This window comes from Pygocentrus nattereri, chromosome 12, assembly GCF_015220715.1.
Source record: "Pygocentrus nattereri isolate fPygNat1 chromosome 12, fPygNat1.pri, whole genome shotgun sequence".
Taxonomy (NCBI): domain Eukaryota; kingdom Metazoa; phylum Chordata; class Actinopteri; order Characiformes; family Serrasalmidae; genus Pygocentrus; species Pygocentrus nattereri.
In genome coordinates this window covers 36,211,440-36,238,121 of record NC_051222.1, presented here as the reverse complement: position 1 = coordinate 36,238,121, position 26,682 = coordinate 36,211,440, and the positions used below count along the sequence as shown (strand labels likewise).

The 26,682-nt window shown below is 40.3% G+C and overlaps 1 protein-coding gene across 1 annotated transcript in view; it reads left to right on the top strand.

The window, feature by feature from the left end:
- Positions 1-26,682, top strand: part of LOC108413944 (B-cell receptor CD22-like) — a 164,061-nt gene that overhangs the window by 12,036 nt on the left and 125,343 nt on the right. The gene's annotated exons all lie outside the window — the stretch shown is intronic.

Sequence of the window (26,682 nt, the reverse complement as noted above, 5' to 3'; positions counted from 1 at the left end):
GGTGGGCCCCGTCAGATAAGGCGCGCTGCCTCATTTCATGGTATTTTTCACTTCGTGATTTGTAGCCAGTTTTTAGTGCACTTGAATTTGACTGTTGTAAATGCTGACCATCCAAAATGTGAATAAATGCACGGATTCTTCGAGCCAGTGCAGACTCGGCGGGCAATATGGCCTGAAGACCGAGCCATTGCGGTTATTTCTTTTCAAAACTCGCGAATACGCATTTTGCGCGGCCATGACAGAAGTTCGCCAAAAAGCTCTCGTGGCCACAGGCGCAGACAGTGATGTCGGTGACGACCGTTTCGGCTCTAAGAGATGGCTCTTTTAAGTGAATGACAGGAGCTGGCTCTTCTGCTTTTCCACCGCTGAGGTGCCGGGGGTTGTGCTGTTCCTAAAGAACCAGCGAAAAGCTTAAGAACGAGCCTGCGTTTCCACCGCACTCTGCTCCTTTACGTATGAGTGCGGGCGGGTCATTGTGTGAACACGGAAGCCGAAGAGCACAAACGTGGGAGAATAGGCTCCCCTTTTTTGTGCTGTGCACACTCCTAACAAACTACTGCAGCATCTGTGTGCAGCACAGAGGGAAACACAGACAGCGATTATGAGCTGGACGACAAGTATGCACTTTGTGTCCTTTTATCTGTGATATGAACTGATACAAAGCAGCGAGTTCAGCCTTAGAGCCCAACTTAATTAACAGCCGTGAAAATCACATCGCTTTTTTCATGTAATACACACCAGACAGCCACTGAAATAGCTGTCTGTGTTTCCCTCTGTGCTGCACACAGATGCTGCAGTAGTTTGTTAGGAGTGTGCACAGCACAAAAAAGGGGAGCCTATTCTCCCACGTTTGTGCTCATCGGCTTCTGTGTCCAGATAAGGACCCTCCCACACCCACGCCGGCGAGTGTGTTCTAATGCTTGGTGTTTAGTGTGCGTGCACAGAATACGTGTTCAGAAGTTTTGAAACTAAATAAAATGACGGTTTTTGTATTCTATGTGCTTTATATCCATGCATGGACTGTCTTTTCATGGGGGGGCTCTGAATATTTTTTTTGATAACGACTGAAATAAAACATGCATAGTGACTAAGTTTTAACTCATGAATGTAATTTATTTTCCTAATTTACGTTTCAGCTTGTTAAACTGATCAAGAAAAGAGTGGTAAGTTAATATTTAATATTAGAAATGAATGCCCTATAATTTTTCAAAATTTATTATGAGAATATTACTAATTTTTGTGCTTTTTTTTTTTATAAACATGTGGTTTAGAAAAGGATAAAGGTATTAGTGTATGGAATGGCGCTGTAAACTCTGCGCATTTGGAACATCATCAAACAAGGGACTTCTTAAGCATTATCGGCTTAAACATAGACATTTTGGTCATGAACATTTTCTTCCCTGCATTTATTTGAACTGTTCATGTTCTTTTAAAACATGGGGTGGCTTGCGTACACACCTATGCAGAGCTCATAAATCAGAGCAATCTGAAAATAAAGGAGACAGTGACAGTTTTCAAATGTAAAATTTGTAACACATGCTTTCCCAACACAAAAGATTACTTCCAACACATTAATTCTCATCTCAAAAGACTGGAAACCATTGTTTGTGTGTTTGATGGTTGTGATTTCAAGACAAACATATATGCTACTTATGCTACTCACAAAAGTCGAAAGCACCAGTTTTACTCATGTGATGATTTTAAAGCTGATGTGATTGTAAAACATCCTACTGCTACCAGTTTTCAACATATTCAAAGCCATTCTTCATCACTGGAATCAAATGATGATGTTGAGTTTGATACTGTAGATTTGGATTGTGAGGGCAATGTAAGTGCATTTTTGGAAGTAATTGGTTCTCTCTTGTTGAAGTTGGAAAGTATTTATAATGTCACTGGTAAATGTTTAGATGACTTGGTGGAACAGCTCCAGTTTATTTGCACATTATCATCTCAACACATTCCAAATTTGGTGAGAAGTATTTTGACACAGAATAACTGCACTGTTGATGAAAATGTGATCTGTGAGTTAGTTGAAAAATTACAGCATTGCAATCCTTTAAGTAAAGCTTTTGGTCCTGAAAGTCCTTTTCATTCGAAATATAAGAGGGGGAAATACTTCAAAGAAAACTTCAATTTCATTGAGCCAGTTGAATATATATTGGATCCACTGTACAGTAGTTCCTTTCAATATGTACCCATCCTACACTCCTTAAAGCAACAGTTAAAAGATAAAGACATAGTGAGTACGATACTGACAAGACATGCAAGCAATGCATCACAGCTGTCCTCCTTTCGGGATGGCAAATATTTTAGGTTAAATGAGTTTAACACAGATGGGGATCTCAGAATTTCACTCATACTTTATGTGGATGATTTTGAAATTTGCAATCCACTTGGAACCTCACGGAAAAAACAAAGTGACAGCCGTGTATTGGGTACTTGCAGATGTGCCGTCAGAATTAAGATCCCACTTAACATCAATTAATCTGGCACTTCTTTGCAAAGCAAATGACGTTAAGAAATTTGGATATGAAGCTGTCCTGGAGCCTCTGTTGAAAGACCTTATTGCATTGGAGGAAGAGGGCATTTTTTTCCCTGCCATTGGCAAACCTATCAGAGGTTCAGTCTTTTGTGTTTCAGCAGATAATCTTGGTGCTCATTCTTTGAGTGGCTTGGTGGAAAGTTTTACTGGGCATTATATATGTAGATTTTGTATTGGTAATCATTCTGACTACCAGCAAAAAGAGGTGCATTCTGGGTCTTTTCCATCAAGGACAAAGGAAAATTATGCTTTACATGTTCAGTCTGTAAAGGAAAACCCTGATCTTTTACATTGTTATGGTGTAAAGAAGGTTTGTCCCTTAACAGAAAAATTGAAGCATTTCCATTTTGTGACAGGGTACCCACCAGATGTGCTCCACGACCTCTTGGAAGGAATAATACCATTAGAGTTGGCACGGTGTTTTAACGTGTTTGTGAAAAAGAAATATTTTACTGTTTTACAACTGAATCAGTTAATTACTGAGTTCCCGTATAATTGGACAGATAAAACTAACTGCCCTCAACCCATCCCACTAAATCTTTTTTCTCGAAGATCTATTGGTGGAAACGCACATGAGAATTGGACACTACTGAGGTTATTACCATTTATAATTGGTGCAAAGGTACCAGTCAGTGAGCCCACATGGCAAGTTCTTATGACATTAAAAGACATTACTGAACTTGTGGTTTCCCCTGTTCATTCCAAGGACAGCATTAGTTTCCTTGATACATTGATATCTGAACATCGCCACAGACTTTTAGAAGTTTTCCCTGACTTTAAGTTAACACCTAAGCACCATTTCCTGGAACATTATCCAGAACTGATAAAATGCTTTGGACCTTTGGTTTGTGTCTGGACTATGCGCTTTGAGGCAAAGCATGATTTTTTCAAGCGTGTTGTTAGACATGCAAGCAGTTTCAAGAACATTTTACTCTCCCTCACCACAAAGCACCAAATGATGATGGCATATCATTTTCATGCTGATGCTTTGAAACCTGCATTATGTGTAAGTAAAGTGACTAGTATTCCATTGGCATTGCTGCATGAAGAAATACAGGAATCTTTAAAAAAAATATATCCAACACAGACCACAGTGGAGCTTACAAATGCACTGTCATATCATGGAACCAGATATGTAGTTGGGATGATTTTGCCTCATGGATCTACTGGTGGCCTACCTGATTTTGTTGAGATTTCACAGATCGTTATTGTAGACGGTGATCTTAATTTCATTGTTAAGTTGCTTAACAGCTGGTATTATGAACACTATAGGGGGTTTGCTTTGGAGCACTCTGGGAAGGTTACTCTGCTCAACATACAGCAACTTAGTGATACATACCCTTTGACACCGTACTGTGTGGGAGGAAAATGCATGGTCAGTTTAAAACGGCACATTATTGTCCAACATTAGATGGAAAAAACTGAACTCACTAACTGCAGCACTCGTCTCTGATTTTAAGTTGGGATTTGTTTTTATACAGATGGACCCTGTTGTTGTGAAGGTAATTATAGATCATCGTAGTGAGAAGCTCACATTGTCATCAGGGATGCCAGAGACAGTAGAACAGTTACATAAGACTGTGAAGGACACTTTCCAGATTCATGAGGAATTCATACTTCATTACTTCGACGAAAACTTTGGGGATTTCTTCACAATTCATTCAACTAGTGATGTCAAACACAAAGGGTCAATCAAGGTGGTCATTATTCCATCTGTAGTGCTAACATTAGCAATACCAGAGAATGACAGTGTGACAGATGCAGATAATGTGAGGGACACCCCTAGTGTGACTTCACAAATGTCTTCAGAGCCATCTACTTCTGAAGACTCCCAGCCAGATGGAACATCATCAGCGTCATCACAAGACACCATCTTATTAAGCCCACAAAAGGAATTGTGGCCTAAAGAAATCAAAATCCCACTTTTTACAGTTGCAACAGAAGCTGTGCTGAGAAGTGCGAATGAACAGTTCTTGAAAGATGGAACTGTCCTCAACAACACCAGGGTCAGGTCTGAAATAATGGAAAAGCTGGCAGATTACATGTACAGTTACACTGCCTATCCCACTGGCCTTCAGGTTGGTGAGGTTGCAGAAGCCTTAGTTAAAAAACATCCATGTCTAACAGAACCTGGAAGTCGCAACGGATGGATAGGATGGATGTACAGTTTGAAATACAAAATGGGGAATTACAGGTCCAAGCTAAGAAATCTTGGATTTCCTGAAGTTGCATGCAATTCTCTCAACAACAAGCGACCTGGTGAGAGGAAACCAGCCCAAAATGTTAAAAAAGCAAGAAAAGGGGAAGTGAAGTATCTCCCACATTATCCTTCAGGGGAAAACGGAGAACACCAAGAGCAACAGCGGCTCAAAATTCTGTCTGAAATAAAGAAGAGAGAGAGGACGACCATCAATCAACTGATGTCCAAGACATTTGCTCATAGAAGACAGGATGTTGTCACTCTTCAACTCAGCGTCAAAGAAATCAAGGATAGGTGGCCTGCCTTGCTTGATGTGTCACAGGTGAGGAAAACTAATTTCTGCAGCACAGCCTAAAGCCAATAACACCACACATGTGAAACTCAAGGCAGTGTGGCCAAATCTGACCTGCCTTTAATTTTTACGTGGCTCTCTAGACTCTAGAGGGCCATGTAAATAGAACTTGCAAGATAATAGTTGTGTTCTTAAATATCAAATGAATCAAAGCAGTTTGTATTTGTATACTGCCAAATTACATCAATATGAAAAGATGTTCAATAGCATTTAATTTCAAGAAGTACTCATCAAATGCAGACAGCTATTTATTAATATCAAGTTTGTTAATGGGTAGCAATACACCATTGGCACAAGGGAAACTGCCCCCGCCCCCAGTTTGTAAATTAAACCCTATCCCTTTTTTTTCTTGCTCTTCATCGGATAACCACTGTAAATCTTGAGTCAAAATTCATGTTCATGCTGGACCACTACACACCTAAACTGCTTGCCATGCTCCAAGAAAAGAAAGGTGCTGTTGGAGAAAGACATCGCACAGAAATGAACATTTTACTCCAGGTATTTCAGCTTTTTTCCCTCTCTATTTAGATCCTCTCACTTGACTTCTCATCACTCTTATCTAAGCCTATTTACCTTCTCTTATAACTGACTCCTCTGTACTCTTGCATTCACCACAAGATCATATACCTTATACAGCCATTTTTATTCCACCAGTGTTTCTCAATCTTCTTTAATATTTATTTATACTTTAATGTATCATACACTTTCTACATTCCTTCCTTTACCAGTCTTCCCAGCATAATCTTTTCTTTCATTGCTTTTTCCACTGATTCAGTGTTGGGTATATTCTTAGTGGACCTCTAAAAATATGGAATGGCAAATATGACTTCAAGATTGTTGTAATCAATGAAGAAAAGTGCAGAACTATGTAAAGACTTTAAATATAAATAGCATTGTTTTACCAATTCTCAAGTTTTGGTTTCTGTATAACCAAAACTATTATATTAATTAAATTTAAAAGGCTAAAATGCACTGAGTGACTGCTATAGCTTGTCAGTTGTTACAAAACCTTTACTTTATTTAACAGAGTGGAACTACTGAAAAAACCAGAGAAGTTGTCATCCGATGTCTCATTGATCACCTGGGTGAAGATGTAGGTGCCTTAATCAAGGAGTTTGAAGTGAGTGCAAAGAAACTTGTATTAATGGTCTACTTTTTGCTCTAAGTCCCACCTAGTGGTCAAACACAAAGCTACAGTATGGTTCAAACACATATAGCTAAGGACAGCTGCAGTGTTCGTGAAAACTTCTGAGCTACACTTGTAGACAAGAATTTTATGCATACAATAAATTTCAGCTGCTTTTGTTATGGTTAGTTTCTAAAGCGGACAGTGATATGCCTGACAGTAATGATTCTGATGGTGATGATGATTGTGAGAAGTTTGATAAACAGGACTTTGAGACCACCTGTGGGAAATGTATTTGAATGTTGGAGGAGAAGCAGGCTGGTCAGCATGTCAGAAGATTTCAAGTTTTTTGTGAGGCTATATACAGTACGTCGGTAATGCCGACGTGTTTTCACAAACACTGCAGTTGACTTCATTATCATACAATGTCTGTATGGAAATAAGCGTGTACATTGTCCTTAGATGTCAAGTTATTATTACAATTATTGTCATAGTTATAAAACTAATTTATGGTTAGTTGGATAATTGTCTTTCGATGATACCCTACCTACTAATGTTTTCTTTTACAGAATTTTGAAGATACAAACCATCGAGCCATCAATGTGGAAGAAGAACTGGCAGCAGAGACAATGGCTGTGTTCCTTGTGCGTGATGAAAGTGGACAAGTCGGGAATGTGGGAATTGTCATTGAGGGCTCCATTGTACTCGACCACCTCGGGGATCTCAGCAGGGGCTGCTGCTACTTGCTTGGACTAACTTATGCATTGGACCTGAAATACCCCAAAACTCTAAAATACATATTTGAGGTATTTCAAAAGATACTTCTTGAAGTGGATCCTGGAAAGCTGTCAACAAAGGTCCTAAGACTGAAAAACAATTTAATGACTTAGTTGACTCTTATCTGCACTTATGAGCACTTATGAGCACTCTCACCCTGTCATCAGTGAGGCTCTTCTGCAAGTAACCACAATCTATGGTTTCATTTTTGCCAGTTCATCCCAAACTGTTTGACTGATTGTGTGACCTCATGTTGTTCTGGCTGCACATTTATATTTTGCATTGATATGCATTTTGTTCTTTGTTTGATCATTCCAGTGAGGTATGATGCATTCCGTTTTGAAGTTAAACTTTTAAGACAGTTCACACAGTTACTTAACTGTTCAACTTTCCAAGGACAAAGTTTTCATTGTAATATGTCATTGTTAGAAATTCCAATGTTTTGATTGGAGATTGTTCTCTAATAACTACATGTTAAAGATGCAGTAGGCAACTTTTTAAAGAAATCACAATGTCGTGACCGTATAATATGAGACAGATAATCTGTGGAAAAAACTGAGGGTAATTGCCAGTGCTAAGACCTTCCTCCTGGCTGTTATTGGTTGGTATTTTTCTGCAGATGGCAGTAGGACCACAGGGAGAAGACAGGAGCTCAGTTTTTTTCACAGATTAACTGTCTCATGTTATACTGTCACAACACAGTGACAGTTTTATTAAATATGTAAAAAACATATTAGTTACCTGTTGCAGCTTTAAGCCATATATGCTGTATTGCTTTTTGCCCTTTAACTACTTCAAATGTGCTGCTGTAACTTAGTGAACGTAGGCTAAGTGTTTTTTTTTTGGGGGGGGGGGCACCTTTTGGTTATGTGCAATATGTACCAGAAAGATACTGCTGGTAGTTCAAGATAAGTGACAAAGAATTGTAATTGTAAAATGTAACTAATTTTTAAATAAAAGTTTTCATGCTCTGTGAGATATTACTCGTTAATTTTTTAAATAATTTTAAATTTAGTAAATTAAGTAATAAAAAAATCAGTAGTTACAACACATTTAATTTAAGTAAATTATAGGTAAATTAGTGGTTATATATCCTACAGTTGTTTTGAATAATATTTACTTATTTCCTGTAATACCTTCTACTCAGGTTTTCAATGTAGTTCACATTGTATTTTTTAGTTACATTTACTCAATTTGTTTAGTTTATTTTTTTATTTAGTTCATTCAGATGTAATTGAAAATATCACTTATATGTACTTATTATTCCTACGTTGTTATGACCAATTTGATAGCATTCAAATAAACTCATTATTTTTAAGTGTAAAAATAAATTAAGTAATATGCTGAATTATTTTTACCAGTGTACCCGGGTAGGCTGGTGTGTTTTGATCTTCACTACCCGGGTAGGCTGGTGTGTTTTGATCTTGACTACCCGGGTAGGCTGGTGTGTTTTGATCTTGACTACCCGGGTAGGCTGGTGTGTTTTGATCTTCACTACCCGGGTAGGCTGGTGTGTTTTGATCTTCACTACCCGGGTAGGCTGGTGTGTTTTGATCTTCACTACCCGGGTAGGCTGGTGTGTTTTGATCTTGACTACCCGGGTAGGCTGGTGTGTTTTGATCTTCACTACCCGGGTAGGCTGGTGTGTTTTGATCTTCACTACCCGGGTAGGCTGGTGTGTTTTGATCTTCACTACCCGGGTAGGCTGGTGTGTGTTTATCTTCACTACCCGGGTAGGCTGGTGTGTTTTGATCTTCACTACCCGGGTAGGCTGGTGTGTTTTTATCTTCACTACCCGGCTAGGCTGGTGTGTTTTGATCTTCACTACCCGGGTAGGCTGGTGTTTTTTATGTGCGTGCGTGTGTCAAAGGTTTGCTCCTCTTATCTGGGGTCTGTCACTCTCTCTCTCAGCGCTGCTGCTTGTGTGCTCACGCAGCTGACGTCACTCGCACAGTATTCTGGGACATGTAGTCTCGGCGTGGTTCGCCATCTGGGACTCAGAGTTCGCGCGTTTTTCCCAGCAATAAAAAACAACCTGTCCGACACAGTACTAACTTCAGTAAAACTGTATGGAAACCACATGAATCTTAACTCGACTCTGACTCAATAAACAGCAGTATTTTACACTTTATATCGTATATTTACACATCTAAACCAATCGCTAATGCTAATCGCCAGTCGCTAATGCTAATCGCTACTAGCCTCTGCCTGTTAGCCTGCAACTCAGTTAAACGAACTCCTTAACATCTTATAACTCACACATCTGATACTCCGATTGTTTTAATAACCTCTTAACTCTCTTATCAACATTTTAAACATTTTATAACACAAAAATACACACTTTATCACTCCTAATCTCTCTTTATCTGGCACTATCAGAACTCACCGGAGTTTCTCTTCACAATAGAGCAGCACAGACGAGAGTTTATCCGACTCACGGCTCATATACACTGGAAAACACTGAAATAAGGGCTCTTTATGTCCCTTTTGGAAGGTTTAACAGCATTTTTAACTTTTAATCGGCTCTAGAAAACGGCCACTCTGCACGAGCTCAGAACACACACTCACTCTGGAAGAGTGCAAGGTGGGGAGTGAGAGGGGGGCGGGGAGAGGGAAATGTGGGAGGAGTCAATGCACAGGCTCTACAGAATGGCTCAGCAGAAGATGCTTATTTCTACAGGGTTACAACGTAATCAACTGAAATCTAGGATAAATATTTATCAACAATTACTGGATCGCGTTTAATGGCTTTAACTCTGTATATGCATGTTTCACTGCTTTATTCAAAAGATCAGCTTTTGTTGCTGGCCATCATTTTATAGATACAGAGGAAATTACATCATTTATAGCCAGTCAACATCTTAACTGTGGTCATCTTCCAAAACAAGAATCTAAGTTTGTTTATCTGCTGACTTGCCTTTGAAACTTAGATCATTCTGAATGGAATGTACCAGTTATCTTTGTCTGTTTACTTGAGGAGGAAAAAGAGCTTTCATTACAGCGTCTTCAGTTTCAGCCATCAGAACTAGCACTACTTGCTCCCAGAAACCAGAAATATATCCCAGAAAATATCTGAATGGAGATACTCTTGAGATACTGGCTTGGTAGGTTGGTAGGTCTTGGAGGTTCTTGTAAGAGAGCAGAACGTCTTGATATTTTAACCGATAGTGAATTATAATGGTCAGTGTGATACTGGGTACAAGGGCATTGAGTTCCATGTGTTGTGCCTTAGTTTCACGAGAACAACTGGTGTGTATAAAGCGTGAAGTCCAAGCTGTTTTTCAGAGGAGTTCCATATTTGGCTTCGAACCCTCTCTCAGGCATTCCATGGTGCAAGACGGTGTCAGCAGAGATTCCTTCATCATCTTCACATCATTGCTATTTGATAAACAACAAGAATTTGGCATCACGAATTGCAGACAAGTTGGGGCTTGCATCGTCCCTGACAACTTCAGCACACCTACTCCTGCTCCAACCCAGCAAACACGGTGAATTTTTCCTCACAAGTTTTGGCCCTGGTTCCTTCATTGAGGTGTGTTGCTGGCTGGTCACACCATAAGGAATCCTTTATGTAGGCATGCCATGCAGTGTTGATGTTTGGAGTGACACTCCATTCTAAATTTGGCTTTATTGTGAACACCGCAATAGGGGGGAGTAGATAGAGAAGATAAAAGTGAAGAGAAACAAGAGAAGATAAAGAAAAGAGAGGAGAAAAGAGGAAAAGTAAAGAGATAAAGGGGAAATAAAGAGAAATGAGAACACATGAGTGAAGAATAAAAGAGAAACGGGAATAAAGAAAAAGAGAGAATAAGAGTTAAATAGAAAGAAGACACAGATTTGGACAAAAGCCCTCTGGGAGAGGAAAATCACTGGGGGAATTTCGGGTCAGTTCTAAGGAACTGGAGATGTGGAATGGAAAAATTCAATTGTAAGTTCCCGCTCGAACACTATTGAACAGTGTCTGAAGATGCTTTTCATTGAATAATCTACACCTCAGCAGGTAGCATGAATTTAGAAGAAGAAAAAAAAAGGAGCGATGAAAAAGCATGCTATAGGAAAAGTTTGAATGAGTCAACTTTGAGGATTTAGGATTGAATGCTGTTTGTGATGTTGAATTTGTTGTGAGTTTTGGGAAGTTTGCTTTGTGTCTTTGCTTGTTGTTAGACTGCTCTCACTCTGTGTGTGTGTGTGTGTGTGTGTGTGTGTGTGTGTGTGTGTGTGTGTGTGTGTCAGACTATCTCAGCTGCAGCCCCCTGTGTGTGGAAGGCTGCTTCGGGGTAGTTTATGTGATATATTATATGCCTATAAAACCTAAGTTGTGGTTGAGAACAGGAGATTTAGTAATTCATAAGGAAAGATCTTTTATCTTTTACTGTTAAAACCTATGAGCCTCTTCAAGAGGACATTTGCGAATTTGTTAAAACCATATGAGCCTCAGAACAGAGGACTTTATAAAGTTTTATTCAAATTATGAGACTTCGAAGGAGACTTTGATAAAATCATATGAGCCTCTTTCGAGAGGACGTTTTTTGGTTAACATGTATGAGCCCTAAGAAGGACATTTATGATTCTGAAGATCTATGAGCCCCACAAGGTGGACGTTTATAGCTTTAAGCAGTTATAGTCTTAGTAATTAGTCTTAATTTACAAGCAGGGGACCCAAAGAAAACATTACAATGTTGAAAAAGGACACTAAATTAATTACTCCTGCTGATGTAGTACAGAAGAATAATCTTTTAGTTAAAGGCATTGCAAAGATATCAGAGAAATGGCATAAGCGCTGGCCTGAAATTGACCAACCACGGCCAGTAGACGGGACCCTTAACCAAGATGTAATTAAAACAATGCAAGTGCTTGTGTCCACGTACAAAAGCGGATCAAAGGAAGGGTAAAAAGGGAGAAAAACCTGAAGAAAAGACAAGTAGGCCCAGCAATGCCTTCGCTTCCCTCCAACCAACTTCTACAGGTCCACTGTGGAGAGCTTTCTGACCAGATGCATCATGACCTAGTTGGCAGCACCACTGCTGCTGAATCTAAGGCCCTGGAGAGGGTGGTAAAACTGCCCAGCACATCACTGCAGCTCCACTCCCACCCATAGATCTCTGAGGAAAGCTAGCAACATTCCCTCTGACCCCAATCCATGTTTAAGCCACTGCCATCTGGGAAAAGGTACCAGAACAACCAAACCAGATCCAGTAGATTCAAGAACATTTACTACCTGCGAGCTGTAAAACTGGTCCCACCAGCAACACCAACCAGAACATGCATAGACATAATATGGACTGTTTCTGATCTAAACCCTGATACCACCAGTTTACTCAGCAGATCTAAACACTGAGCTCCACCAGCTCATGGGACTGTATGAACATTGTACTTTTAACTGGAACTCTGTAAATTTGAACATTTAAGCTCTAAACTCTCTATACTTGAATGTTTATGCAGTGTTGAACGTTATGCAGTTATACAGTTTTTCATTAAGCTGTACAAACCGGTATTGGTGTAATGACACAGTTGAATGGAATTGAATGTGTGAGGCACAGAGCCACCATAAGGCACCATAAGGGGCCATTGCCATCACCTGGACCTCTCATACTTAAGGGAAGCTAACCCTGACCTCTGCGCTCAGACTTGGGTTCTCTTTTCAGAGTGTTATATGAGTCTTAGTCAGTAATTTGGTAAGGCCCTTTGAGTTTACTCCTGGGCCTTTCTTTGCTGGACTATACCTAACCCCGTTTGAGCATTCCTAGGGTAAAAATAAGAAAGTAGGTAATGAATCAAAGGGGAGTTCTCAATTCTCTGCTATACCACTTTCTTCCAGTCCCAGGGATTGTTTCTTGGTGTCTTTGCTTTCATAAATTCCTTCTTTCCCACCTTTTACTTAGTTTAGGAAACTTGTTTTTGCTTTTTTCATGTGCTTTGTTCTTGAGCCTGCCAGTCTTCCCCTGTCAGCCTTTTGTTCCTTCTACTTTTGCCTTCACTTTTCTTTCCAGTGGTGTAGCGATTGATGTTGGCATTATTTTATGATAGTACTATCCATCTTGGGGCTTTCCTCAGTCCATTGTCTTTCTCCATTCCCCTTTTTCAGCAGTCATCCTACTTTCCACAGTCCTTATTAGTATGTGATTGGGTTTGTTTTTCATCTATTATGTGTACACTCTCCTTTTCCCCATAGTTTCAGTTGGTAGCTCTCTTGGTTTACATTGGACCCTTATACCAAGGGCTCAAGGTTCAAACCCACAGAGGAGTTTTTTTTTATTTATTTAATGGAGAAACAACCTACAATGCTCTTACTGCATCTGTTGGAAGGCACCATTATCCAGAATGACTTACTCTACTCACATTATAGAAATAACTAATGCTATATTAGGATTCTTGGTTCTGTCAAAGCAGAGGATAAAAACAAGGAGTGTTGAGTGAAGGGCAGCAGTGTTACCCACTACACTATTCCCAATGTTGGCTGAAGACAAGCTATATGTGACAAAAGCATCCCCATCATCTTTTGCTTGCAATCTGTATAGCACAGCAGGTAATGCACCTGTCCTCTACTGGGCAGACTGAGGTTTGATTCCCTGCTCAGGCAAGCAAGTCATCCTTTACCAATAAACATCTCTGAAAAAGCACTTAACACTATATTAGCTTACCTCTCCAACATAATCAGACTGGAAGCCATTCTGGGTAAGAGTGTCTGCCAAACGCTGTGATTTTGGCCTTTTTTCCTAAAGGTTTTTGTATTTTATTGTCAGTCTGAACAACGTTGAACAAACATCTAAATGCAATCTCTTTTCCAAAAAGGTTGGGACAGGGGCCTGTTTACCATTGGTGTTAAAAGAAGAGGTGATGAAACTCAATCTGTAAGCATTTGCAAATTGTGATGGAGACCATAATGTGCAAAGTGTTTTCAGTGGTGACCGGTCTGGACTGCAGGCAGGTCAGTTCAGCACCTGGACTCTTAATATGGAGCAATGCTGTTGTAACACATGCAGAATGTGGTTAGATATTGTCTTGCTGAAATAATCAAGGCCTTCCCTGAAAAATACTTCACCTGGATGGCAGCGTATGTTTTCAGAAGTATTTGAGCCCATGCAGTGATTTGCACTACAAATGTCATGTTTGTTTTTAATGCAGTGCACTGCTCCTCTGTAAGACTGAGTTTTGAGATCTTCAATTATGAGTCCTTGTTTGAAAGACTAACAGAATGGGGCAGATTTAATGGTCCAGGAACTTCACAAAATGACTTGTGGCAGAGGTGAAATTGTATAACAGTGTTTAAAGTCACTGGGATACTAACTGCCAGTTTGTCAATGGAGATGAAACACTTGAACTCCTAAAGAGGTGTCCACAAACATTTGGCCATATTCAGTGGCAGATATGGTTAGTGTCTGTACTGTCGCTTTAATTAGCCATGAGGTTTGACTACATCACTGATGAGACTGTCTCTGTCTGCAGTTCATGAATGGAACGGCAGAGGGCGCCATTTCTCTGCTCTGAGAAACTGGGAATCTTTCTTGTGGAAATGAACCCAATACATTCACATGTAGACACAATAAGAAAATGAATAACAAAAAATGAGGTATACATTTAAATGTATGAGAAAATTTAATCGTTTGACCCAAGATCACACTGCAGTTGTAAACTGATAAAAGAGACGACGAGTACAAATACAATGTAATGTTTTTGTAATGTAATAAAACAAGAGGAAGGCTTAAAACAGTAAAATGTGAATAACAGTAAAATAACAGGATAAAATGAAAGAGAGTGTTTGATTTAGAAGGACTGGATATCACATGATTAAATGATACACTCTGTCTCTGTCTGCAGTTCGTGAATGGGAAGGCAGAGGGCGCTGTTTCTCTGCTCTGAGAAACTGGGAATCTTTCTTGTGGAAATGAACCCAATACATTCACATGTAGTCACAATAAGAAAATGAAGAACAAAAAATGAAGTATACATTTAAATGTATGAGAAAATTTAATCATGGTATGAAATCCTCTCTCTCTCTCTCTCTCTCTCTCTCTCTCTCTCTCTCTCTCTCTCTCTCTCTGGTGTAGTTGTCCAGTGGATTGTTGGTACAGTTGTGGTTGGTATTGAAGGTGATGGTCTCAGTGATGCTACAGGTGATACAGAACACAGTGTGTTCACTGGCCAAACAGAAATGACAAGACACTAATCAATGACATGAAGAACAGTGAGCTTATAATTATCTAATGTTTATAAGGACGTTTCTAGCCTGCTGGAAGTTTTAGTCAGTGCTGCCGTGTTTTAATCAGCCGGGAGCTCCAGCTACTGCTCTAAAATCCATAACACACATGGTAAATATGTCTTCATCTAGAATTATTAATATACAGCAGCTCTAAATAAGAGCCGTTTCTGGGTAAAGTGTAAATAGATGTTATTATTAATCTGTTTTCATGTCATAATTGCCTGAAATCCTTGTAATAAAAATGAAGAATGAAACTGCTATAATCTGTGGTGTAATCACAGCAGTGCACTCGAGACCAGGCTGTACTGGGAGATTTTGGGACCGCTGTGCTGATCTAAACACCGGCCTGTGGCCTCAGGCCTACGACTGCAGCTCAACAGTGCTGGCGTCTCACAGCACCACACTGCCTCTTGTGTGCTGTTGCATAATTATAGCAAGCGTAGCTACATAGTCATATTAATGTAGATGCAGTGTTAGAATCTGTTTCAATCGTTTCGATTCCCAATGACCAGTTAATAAACGAGGAGTGGATGAAACATTCACTTCATATTAAAGTACTGAGATCATTACTCGCTTCTGTCAAAGCTGGAGAGATCTGGTCCGACTGCTGTGTAATAACAGTGTAATAAGATTCTGATGTTTGGAACTCACTGGGATGTTCTCATAGTCATCAACACTGGAAGAGTCGTCATCCGGAGGCAGAGCACTGAGGCCTGAGCCCTGAGGATGGAGAGAAGGGTCATGTTTTATCTAGCCTGCTGTATTTAAAGGGAACACAGAAGACCTGGTTTAAAACAGATGAGGAGAAACTAATCCATGAGGTGGAGAACACTGGGTGGTATGACTCTTCCTCTAATGTTTATAAGGACATTACTCACCGGCCGTGCTTTAAAATGTGACACACAGAGTAACTAGTTGTCTCGAGCTTTTTGCTGACACATTTGTAGTTTTATATTTTGTCTTCATGAATGTTCCCAAATGTAAATATCTTGAATGGTTTGCATTACAGAAATGTATTAAGCAGCTTGTGCTATATGCACAACAAGACCCTGAAGGTCGAATCCCCACCACTTCCAGTAACCATTGAAAAAAACGACTAATAGAAAAATCATTCACTTCATCTTAAATGACTAAAATCTGTTATTTGCGTTCAAGTTTCTCCCTTCTATAAAATGTAGATAGACTGGTGTAATAACAGTGTAATAACACTAATGTTTGGGACTCACTTGTATATTCTCATAGTCATCAGCAGGTGGAGTGCTGGGGCCTGTGTCCTGCAGAACAGAGAGTTGGAGAACAGGTCAGGAGGTATTTTTTACCAAAGTAAACAGCTTGAATTGCTGTGATGTTCCACTTCACGCTGTTGGTTTCTTATTTTTTGTCTGATGAACAAGTTTCCAGTGTAGAAATCCTGAATATTGTGTTATGATTCAGTAGTGTTTGTATCCAGCAGTTGCAAATTTACTAGACTGCAACTTTGTTTCTTTACAAAGTGCAAATGTACCTCACTGCTAATCCATGTTTTTTTTTTTGTTTTGTTTTTGTTTTTTTTTGTCTCAGTCATCATAAAATCCATCAATAAAATCCGGTCAAATCTGGTGAAATCCCAGTAAAAGACTCTGGATGGATGGATGATTAATCTTGCTCATTTCTAGTGACCATTCAAAGACTGTGTAATGTAACGAAATCAGTCAGATGCTCGCAGTAAAAACAAGTATGAGGCTTTCTTGGCAAAACCCAAAGTTGAAAAACAGGCAGTGGTCAAATCCAGAAAGATCAAAAGACAAAAAGGACAAAATGAAACCAGGCAACACATTTTAAAGGCCAGAGACAAAGAACAGTCAAAAACCCCTGGCAGGTCAACAATCACAAAAGGGCATTCAGAAGAAAATTAGTCAAATGTTTGGAACTTACCATTACATTCACATAGTCTTGAGCACTGGATGAGTCGTCATCAGGAGACGGGGCTCTGAGATCAGCTTTCTGCAGAACAGATCAGATACAAATCATTATTTCAGCCAAGGTCAACGGCTTGTGTTCCACCTTAAATGCGGCTCCAAACACAGGAAAACCGATCAACAACTGATGAGGAGGAACTAATCAATGAGTTGGAGAACAGGGAGCTGTAGGACTTTTCTTCTGTTTATAAGGACGATACTAACCTGTTGGAAGGTTTAGTCAGTAGTAGTGTGTTTTTAATCCACTGAGCTTCTGGTATTGCTCTAAAATGTGTAACATATCTAGTTCCCTCAAGCTGTCAGCTGAAGTTCATAGTTTGTTCACATTATTTTTGATGTTTCCAGTGTAGTGTGTACTGAGCTTTGTGTTGTAATATTTATTTTAATAGCCTTTGTGCATTAGAACAGATATTTTCATGCAGTGTAAATAAACTTTTGCTAATCCATTTTTATTATAACTGTTTTAATTTGATATAAGAATCAAGCATGAAACTGTAGTATAACAGCAGTGAGACATTCGAGGTTGAGGATTAGTCATTACTTACAACGCACAGTACAGCACTCCATCTCATAAGCAAAGTACTAGTAGTTAGACTAATGTTTAAGTAGTGTTGGGAGATGACTGTATTTCCAGTTGCCAGTAAAATAACAGCAAATAGATCAACCATTCATTTAACGTTTAAAGGTCCTAAAATCTGCACCAGCTCTTGGTTTCAGGTGTCTCCCTTCTGTCAAATGTAGTTGGAGTGTGGTGTAAAAAAGTGTAATACGTTTTATTGTTTGCAACTCACGGTTATATTCTCATAGTCATCAACACTGCAAGTATCATCATCAGGAGGCGGGGCACTGAGGCCTGCTTTCTACAGAGAACAGGTCAGAAACAAATATATGTAATGGTTTTTTCTTCATGCAGTGTAAATAAACATTTGCTAAACCGTCTTTTGTGTCAAAATTGTTTTAATTTAGTTCTAAGAATCAAGCATGAAACTGTAGTATAACCGCAAGAAGGCACTTGAGGTTGAGGATTAGTCATTACTCATATCTGACAGTAGAGCAATCCATCCCACATAATCATAGCAAGCGGAGACTTAGTAGTTAGACTAATGTATAAGTAGTGTTGGGAAATGTCTGTATTTACAATGGCCAGTAAAATAACAGCAAATAGATAAACCATTAATTTAATGTTAAGGTCCTAAAATCTGCACCAGCTCTTGGTTTCAGGTTTCTCCCTTCTGTCAAATGTAGTTGGAGTGTGGTGTAAAAAAAGTGTAATACGTTTTATTGTTTGAAACTCACGGTTATATTCTCATAGTCATCAACACTGCAAGAGTCGTCATCAGGAGGCTTGGTACTGCGTCTTGTGTTCTTCAGAACAGGGAGTTAGAGAATAGATCAGAAAATGGGTAAATTTTTAACCAATTCAACAGGAGGGTTAATGGACCCACCACTGACTGGCTGATATCCAGAATACTGTAAGAACTCACCACATAGTCCGGTTCATTCATATCTCTGGTCTGCCTTTTCCTCCTGCTCACAAAAATTAAATAAATTCACTTAAAATAATATGGAGGCACTTAAGGATGTTATGTATTCTTTTTAGGCACCAATTTGGTGCGCACTAGATATTGTTATATTACTATATTATCCATGTTCCTTTAGACACTCTGTAAATAACTAAGATTACACATTTGCATTTTTTATTCATCATTTATGATAATGAAGTTCTTAAAAAAAGAAAAGACACACAAACATACCAGTAAAATAATAATAGTAACTGTATTTAAAGTATTTCATAATTCTCACCTTTTCCAGAAAAATACAGTGAGAAAAACTGCAACTCCACAAAGTCCGACTCCAGCAGCTGCAAATAGAGTCACTGAGTGACCTGCAGAGAACAAACACATTCATAATCAGAAATGTAACCATAAAACTGCAATAATTAGTAAAACATAATCAATGAATGACTTTAATAATTAATCATGACTTTAAGGAGATTATTAATCATGAGATGCAGGAATTTGACACAGAAGTTTTGTGTCTCACCGTTTAAATCGACTGGCACCAGATCTGATCTCTGAGCTCCATGCTGATTCTGAGCCTTGCAGTAGTAAGATCCACTCTGTAGAGGACTGTAACTGCGTCCAGATCCTACAGGTGAGGGTCCACCTTCTTTAAACCAGGTGTAGTTCTTCACTGGTGGGTTTCCATCACTGCTGCAGGTCAGAGTCACTGAACTGCCCTCCACTATTTCACCAGAGGGACTGATTGACACTGAGACGTTCTTTGGAGGATCTGAAACAGACAAAATAAAAATGATTATGATCTTTCTGACTTCTGGGCTAACACAGTCTTATAAACCTCATTACAGCATAAAGCAGGAGATGGTGACTTGACTGACTCGTCACGTGACCCAGACACGCATTAACTGACTCATGAGGTGTCTGACATGACTCGGATGTGTACTTAACTGCCTCGTACCGCAACTCAGACTCGCACTTGGCTGACTTAAGACTTGATTTGGATACATGCTTAACTGACTTAACTCACACACGTTTAGTTGACTTGTGATTCAACTCAGATGGGCACTTACCCAATTCAGAACTCGGCCTGGACATTCCGTCAAATTGACTTTTGACTTGACTCAAACACTTCACTGACTCCTGTCTCAACTCAGATGCCCATTTAACTGACTAATGACTCAATTTAGAATCAAGACTTAAAACGTACAAAAGTTCAGCCAGAGAAAGAGCATGAACTAAAATTCTATTAGGAACAGATATTTATGCAGCAAACAAATAAAATGTTCTCTTTCCAACTTTGTGTGAAAAGCTTGTCTTCTAATTGGTGCTTTTTCGGTGTTCATTTGTTTTATTGTTAAGTGATCTTAAGTGGTTGCAACTACAGCCTGAAGCCAGAAATCAGAAAAGGTAAACAGCAGTTATTAGTTTGCAGCGTACAGCAGCATCAGGTTCAGCACAGTTTCAGATGTAGGGGAGACCGGGTATGGTTTAACACTTTCTGCTTTAGCACCTGTAACTCACTCAGTTTTTGAGCTAGAGCTCTCAAACATTTATACAAAGTACACACATTTGTTTACTACAAACGGCACCAATTCAAACCTCTGCAAGATTATCACATACCTTGCGAGTTGATGTCAAATACACTGTGTTCCTTTGTTACAACCTACCCCACTACCGGGTAGGTAACACATGCAGGGGTAAGTTGTAACAATTAGACAAAAGAAGGAAAAACAGAGACCACATCATGCAATATGCTTCAAAAAGGTTTATTGAAATAAAATAACAATCCAGAACAACGTCTCTCTCTCTGTGACTGACCATAACTCAAATCCACTTTGTGTTTGACTCAGGAGTGTGTGTAAATTAATGTATTAGAACAAACTTCCTTAACGATATGTATGCTTAATGAAAACTCTACTACAATGTACCTGTATAAAGAACATGTAGGTCAAATAAAAAACAATGACAGTGTGTGTGTGTGTGTGTGTGTGTGTGTCTGTCTATGTGTGTATATTCTTAATGAGAGTCACAATGGTGACAAATGTTGGTAACCCTGGAGTGCAGGCTTGGTGGGCCCAGAGATTGCATAGGGCACATTTTACCCACACTCCCTTTGGCACACTCCATACAGACAACACAAAAGTTTTCATCGTCTGAGGTCTCAGAATCCTCAGTATTGGCTTTCGACATTTTCTTGGTGGGCCTTTCTTTTTTCTTTTACTTGCCTTTATTCTTTCCTAAGATTCTCTTTCTTGCATTTTTGCTTCCTCTTCTCTGTTCTTCTTCCATCAATGCTTGCTTCACTGGTGTATCGGTGAGTATTTCAGCCTGCCTCTTCTTCTTTTCCTCTTCCAGGTGAGGAAAAGAGGCACTCCCCAGGTGAGTTGGTGGAGAGTGCAGCTGGAAAGCTCCAGATGTCAATGATGTACCTGGGTATGGATGGTCGGTGACTTGTGAGCCTGCATACTCACACTCCTCAAAAATGTCAGGATTGAAGGGCCAAATACCTGTGGATTGGAAACCTGCTTGAATGTTTTTGGGTGTTGCAGCTGCAGGCAGAGCAGTCTTCACAATATGCTTGAAATATCATATATTGTCATCGTCTTCGCAGGATTCATCTTCATCCAGGCATCACTTGCGGTGTTCACCATTTTCTCGAATGGGTTGTAGACACCATTCAATTCAATTCTTCTCTGATCTCCAGTGACTATCCTGTCATATGCTTACCTCACGTGGAGTGAGTCCATAATACAGGTCTGTTGCCTGAGTCAAATAGTCAACCAACACGGTCTCCTGCACCTCAGAGAAAACTTTGTTGCTGCTCCAGTAACCTACACTGGGAAGATCACTGGATCCCTGGTCTCTCAGCTTCTGCAGTGATTTGCAGCATCTGCTCAGTGTTACATGGCAGATCCCATGTGCCTTCGCGACTGATCTGACTGACTTGCCCTTCTTTGTGACCTTATCTGATGCTTTTTTTAAAACACTTGCAGGCACTGCCTAGGCATTCTGTAAAGTTATTAAAATCAAGAAAGTTTTCTTAGTTGTACGTAACGGGATGGTTGTAACACTTCTTAAAGATGTGTTACAACCCACCCCAACCCTGTCAGCCATTGTTTAGCTAGCTGTATTAGCACAGTGGTTTGAAATTAGCAGGGGAAAAATGCATCGCATTTAGCCTGAAACTACAATTTAATGTAATAATTCATATGGTTTTATCTGCAATAGCATAAGTACTAAATAAAATATAGTCTTGGTTCAAAAATGTACTTTCTTACCTCAAAATCTGTTTTTTCTTTATAGAATCTGCATGCGCCTGTTTCCAGCCTTGACAACCACCATGTGGGACCAGGGAGGAAATGAGCTAAAACAGGAACGATCATATGATTCCTATCTTATCCGTGATTGGTGCAATTGGTGGTGTTACAACTCTCCCCATGTTATAACCATACCCGGTCTCCCCTACTTGTCATTATAACAGAACCTTCAGTCAGAAGAACAGAATGAAGATCTACATGCAATTTAGTCATGTCAAACTTCAAAAGGTGCAGCTAATAATGACATTAAAATTCTCTACTAAAGATTTGAGACTCTATTCTGACATGCGTGAAGCAACATTATTATTATACGTCTATTTATTTATATTATACGTATTATACAGATTATACGTCTCTGAACACGCGACATATAAAGAAAATGAGCTTCACTCACATCTGACTCTGAGGCTGTGAGCAGTAGAGCGGAGGTGTTGAGATCCTCCTACAGCACAGCTATAACTGCCTGCATCCTCACTGCTGACCGTCTGCAGGTGGAGCTGGTTGTTCTTGATGGTCTTTGTGGTTAAAGGACGTCCATTTTTGTACCAGATGAATGTTGGGTCAGTCAGACTGCAGGTGGTCTTACATGTCAGATCTGCTGTTTGTCCCTCGGTCACTTCTTCAGGAGCTTCTACATGGAGCTCTAAGGTAAATGGAGAAACATCACGCTGTATTACAGAAATTTCTGATCTATCTCTCTTAACTTATGATCTGACAGGTCAAGATAAGATTTTTCACAAAAAGCAAATCTGATTTTAATTCCGGAGTTTTGTCTCATTTTACAGCACCTTTTCTCCAATTAGGAACTCAGGTCTGCTAAGGAAAGATCAACTTTGTAAGGAAAATCATTAATATAATGACTGATGTAAATCAAGAGGAGGCAGAGTGTTCAATAATAAGATACACTGCTCTAACACTAAGGCTGTGTGATCATTGAGATCCTGATGATTAACTCACCTGTAACTCTGAGCTGAACTCCAGGTTTACCCCACCATCTTTCTTTACCTAGATTTGTTATGATTCTGAAGCGGAACTGATGTTCATCCTTCTTCATCACATCACTCAGTTTGAGGGAGAAGTGTTTCTGATCATCAGTTAAACACTCGACTCTGCCTGAATAATCTGGGTCTTTACTCAGATCAGTCGGCTCCAACCCTGGAACTGGGTCTATAGTCCAGAAAGTCTCATTCACTGTGAGATTTTCTGCGTGAGTAAAAGTTGCGTTCATAAACACTGTGGATCCTTTTAAAGCACAGATTTCCTGTTGGTTGTACTTCACACTCCACTCTGTTCCAAAAGCTCCTGAAACATATGATGCATGAAAGAGCTGATTACAGAGTCTGGAGCCCATAAGACAGTCAGAGTTACTGCAGCTTACAGCTTCACTTCTCTCCTCTCCAACTCCAGCAGCTACTCTACACCACTGAGCTGATTCTGAGAGAAACCACAAACCACAACAAACACTGACTCACCAGCAGTCATGAGGAGAAAGACCAGAGGAAGAGGAGGAGCCATTCTGGGTGATGTCATCACATTAATGCCTGTGGTTTGAAACGTACAACTATAATATCATGCAGTACTTGAAATATTTATGTATTTATATGTAAAATGTACTGGATTGTAATGAAGGTAGAAATTGTTTTAATAATGTAGTGAGTGACCCACTCAAACCCAGGATTCTCCTGAATTCCCCTAACGTGAACAGCGTATGGTCACCAACACAGGCTCAAAGAGACTCAAATGCAGATAAAGGAGCACGGCTCATCACATTTAACGTTTGTCCGAGGTGGAACTCGCTCACTAATGGTGTAAGGCATGTGTGCTACTGTTTATTCTCATTTGTGTAGGTGTGGAGATGGAAGCTCTGTAGACGCTATCTGGATTTAAACATTTAAACAACTTTATTCCAAAATAATGTGTTAAAGCCCTGTGAGAGTCCCGAAAGCCAAATGTAGGACCTCTAACTTTTCAAACTGCCTCTGCTTTTATGCTGAATGTACGCACATACATAACATGGTTAGAAACACACACATCCCTATGTCTCCAAAAGGAAACATCTGGAAAAGCTTATTCTAATGCAATCAGATACCCCCGACAAACACTGTTCTCATCCTATTTGCATGCTTCTTCTATACATTAGCTCCCTCTCTTGAGGGAGGGGGTGAGAGAGGCCCTCAAGAGAGCACACATGAAAAGAAGGCCTAACAACAGATACAAAAATATAAAGAAAAACATGAATATAACAATATAACAAATACAAGATGAGCGTAAAGACACCTCACTACCACTGCACCACCACAAAGGAGGTGAAAAAAGCGTGAACTTCTTTGAAGCTGAAGTGGTTGAAACATCCGTTTAAACACAAAGACCTAAATTTGCTCTGTATCTTTTTTATAAACTACTAAAATCTTCTGAAGTAAAGAAATCATCTTACCGTTCTGTAACGAGGCTCCTCTTCAACGTCCAGATGAGAAATGGTGAGAACAGAGACGGCGCTGAGATAATGAACTAGATGTGGTTAGAGATAAGTAGACAGATGAAACTCCCAGAGTTATTAATACACTCGTTCCTCTTATAGAATATATGTGGTCGTCTGAGCTGCAGCAAGAGATGAACTTTACCTTAAACTTCTGCAAGATCCAAAATGTAAGCTAGCACGTTCGTCTAGCTAGTTTGGACTTGATCTGATATTCTGCATAAATCATCATTGGGCCACCTGGACAGAAGCTGAGGAACAAGCCAGCGGGCCACCTAGACAGAACCCGAGGAACAGGCCAGTGGGCCGTCTGGACAGAAGCTGAGGAAAAAGTCAGCGGGCCGCCCAGACAGAACCCGAGGAACAGGCCAGCGGGCCGCCCAGACAGACCCCGAGGAACAGGCCAGCGGGCCGCCCGGACAGAACCCGAGGAACAGGCCAGGAGGCCACCAACCAAAAATGTCCTGTGGGCAACATCATGTGGGGACAACATCCTGTGGGCAACATCCTGTGGGCAGCGTCCTGTGACCCCTGATGAAGGACCAGAGGATGACTAACACAAACTGTGCAGCAGCAGATGAGCTGTCATCTCTGACTTTACATCTACAAGGTGGACCGACAAGGTGGGAGTGTCTAATAGAGTGGACAGTGAGTGGACACAGTGAGTAAAAACTCCAGCAGTGCTGCTGTGTCTGATCCACTCATACCAGCACAACAGACAATAACACACCACCATCAAGTCAGTGTTATTGCAGTGCTGAGAATGATGCACCACCCATATAGTATCTGCTCTGTGAGGGTCCATGGGGGTCCTGACCACTGAAGAACAGGGTAACAGTATCAGAGAAACAGATGGACTACAGTCTGTAACTGTAGAACTACAAAGTCCAGCTATACAGTAAGTGGAGCTGATAAAGTGGACAGTGAGCGGAGAAACACGGAGGTGGTCATGATGTTGTGGCTGGTCAGTGTGTATCTGTGCTTTCTGTAGTCGTGTGTCATGTGCTGCTGGTCTGTGAAGCTCCGTGTGGCCTGAAGAATAACTTTTACATTAGTAACATTAAACTAGTGGATCTGTGTATTTAAACAGTGGATGTGTGTCTGTATGTTCCTGGGGCCTGTTTGTAGTGTGAAGCTTGACCTGCAGCATTCATACATGTCATGACTTTAGCCTGGCCAGGAGCTCAGAGGCCACGTCTGAATGTGAATGATGTCATTTCCTCTGAAAGTATGAGATGAACAACAGCAGCGGTAGCTCATGTTTTCAGGCTTCTACTTTTAGAACTGAACTCATGATGATGGGAGTCTGTTATGCTGATTAACTTGATGAATCACTATTGCCTATAGTTACTGACTTTCAAAGGGGGTCTTTTTTCTGGACATAGTTTAAGTTGGTAAGTAGGAACCCAACCCTGTTCCTGGAAATCCACCACCAGTTCAGTTTAATTTCAGGGCACTTGGCTCTGACCACAAGATGCTCCTGGAGGCCTTGAATACATGGATTAGAATTTTGCTATATTGTCCTGTAATAATAATAATAATAATAATAATAATAATAATAAAATTAGTTTGGTTGTCTGAGTGGGACACAGGGAAGCTGGCTGTGGAGCCCTCCAGTGGCCTCTCACAGAAAGAGCAGCTCTGGGAACCAGCACAGTAAGAGTGGTCCTAAAAGTACTGAAAAAGGGTAGGACGCACCTCTGGGGCAGCAGCTGTTCTGAAAGCTGGCACAGGAGCTGCACAGGGAACCCCCACAGGAGAAACAGCAGCTAAAGCAGCCAGCACTTGATGAGGATAGGGAGTCGGAACAGGAGCTATGCAGTGAATCACCACTGGACAGCCAACATCTCAGGAAGCAAACAATGGATCAGGAAGGGGAGCCGCACAAGGTCCAGCACTGGAGCAACCTGGAGAACTGAAATAGGAGCTGTGTGTAAGCAGCAGGATCTGGAACCCTACATGGAGTCAGACCAGAGTCAAGCACTCGAGTGGCCCAGGATACATGAACTGAAGTGACTCAAGAAGGAGAAATGAACCAGCCTGGGAGCGGAAGGGGATCTGTCCAAGGATCAGGAACTGGAGCCAACCAGGGAGCCAAATATGAGAGTCAGCTCCAGTTGTAGTTACCACCCCAGAGGAGGCACCTAGAGCAGCCACCACAAAAGAGGAGGTTCTGGGACCCATTACAGGCATGGTAACTTGGGGTGGTAGGAT